The sequence below is a fragment of the Bubalus bubalis genome, chromosome 13, assembly GCF_019923935.1.
Source record: "Bubalus bubalis isolate 160015118507 breed Murrah chromosome 13, NDDB_SH_1, whole genome shotgun sequence".
Lineage (NCBI taxonomy): Eukaryota > Metazoa > Chordata > Mammalia > Artiodactyla > Bovidae > Bubalus > Bubalus bubalis.
In genome coordinates, this window is record NC_059169.1 from 68254819 (window position 1) to 68256831 (window position 2013).

The window sequence follows — 2013 nt, forward strand, 5'->3', positions numbered from 1 at the left end:
GTTTTGTTTTGGATGTATCTGGAAACTCAAACTAAGCATCATCTTATTGAAAATGTAGGCGATGGGTCAGAATGTGAGGGTGGAGTTCAGCCCTGGCACTGGGTGGCTGTCCAGTGGCGGCAGAGGATAACGGTTGGATAGCATCACTCACTGGATGGACGTAAATTTGAGCAAACTCCAGGATTTTGTGGAGGACAGAGGAGCCTGGCGTGCTGCAGTCCATGGTAAGTAAGTAGTCAGACACAACTTGGCCACTGAACAGCAACACGATGCGTTTCTATCTGTCCTTGCAGCCCAGAGTCTCAGCGCCTCCTCAAATTTGCTCTTAGCTGTGCAGAATATAGGGCTTCTCAGGTGGTGCTAATGGAGCCTGCTAAGGAGCCACAGGAGACTGATGTTTGATCCCTGAGGAGGGAAAATGCCCTGGAGTAGGAAATGGCAACCCATTCCAGTATTCTTGTCTGGAAAATTCCACGGATGGAGGAGCCTGGCAGGTTACAGTCCGTGGGCTTGCAAAGAGTCAGATACGGCTGAGCACACACACGGTGGGATGACTCAACAGTGACCTCTGACATCTGTACGTGACTACTGCGACTCCCCAGAGCCTCCTTCTGTCTTTCTTTCTCCAAACTAGCCTCCCCTGCCCCAGGTCTGGCAGACACAGCAGCCTAGTGTGCGGTTCTGAGTCGAGCCTGCTGGAGGGAGGGAGTCCTTCTCTTTCAGTCCCATTTTCTCTGAGCTGGCTTCCCCTCCTGCACAATGTTTGGAATCTTTCCCGGGGCCAGTCCTGCCCCTTTGCCAGCTGCCTGACCTCTCGTGCCCCTCCCAGCTCCCTCCTCTCCTCCATAAAAGCAAGCTCTCTTGTCTGGATTTGCCTGTGGCCTGCCAAAGCTGCATTACTGTTGTTCAGTCACTAAGTCGTGTCCAACTCTTTGTGACCCCATGGACTGCAGCACACCAGGCCTGTCTGTCCCCTATCATCTCCCAGAATTTGCTCAAACTCATGTCCATTGAGTTGGTGATGCCATCCCACTATCTCATCCTTTATTACCCCCTTCTCCTCCTGCCCTCAATCTTTCCCAGCATCAGGGTCTTTTCCAAGGAGTCTGTTCTTTGCATAAGGTGACCAAAGTATTGGAGCTTCAGCTTCAGCATCAGTCCTTCCAATGAATATTGAGGGTTGACTACCTTTAGGATCGATTGGTTTGATCTCCTAGCTGTCCACTGCATTCCCAAATTAAAATTCCTCTGGCTAAACTCATTCTGCTGGTAAGATAAATGGCTCTTTTATTTTTTTAAATGGACAAAGTCTTGTCTTTTATCTGTCTAGGCTTAGCTGGCTTAAGACAATGTAGTTTCACTTCATCTGAAAAACTATCCAAGTTAATCTTTAACTGGCTTTTATGAGAAGTCTGTTTAAGTACTAGTGTAAAATAGAGACAACTCTATTTTTCCACTGAGTATAATGCACGCTGAGAGGGTGTTCTTTGATCCCAGGCATATAAATCATGATTAAAATGCCTCATGGAGTCCTCTCTGCCAACTTCATACCTGTATTTCCACAAAATAGTGCCATTGGCTACCTAGTCCTTTGATCCTGACCTTGATGATGGAGACTTCTATGGCCTGCCTCCTTCTTTCCTTCTCTCCTTCCTTTCCTTTTTCCTTCCTTCCGTCCTCACTCCCTCCCCTTCTCTTGCCTCCCTCCCCTTTAGTTAATCCATTAATAGGTATGAATGGGCTTCCCTGGTGACTCAGACAGTAAGGAATTTGCCTGCAGTGCAGGAGACCGGGGTCTGATCCCTGGGTTGGGAAGATCCCCTGGAGAAGAGCATGGCTCCCACTCCAGGATTCTTGCCTGGAGAATCCCATGGACAGAGGAGGCCGGTGAGCTACAGCCCACGCAGTCACAAAGAGTCAGACGCTACTGAGCGACTAACACTTTCACGTAATGTGCTAAAAAAATAGCACAGAGATAAGAATGTACTCTCTGCTTGGGGTTGAGTGGGGCAA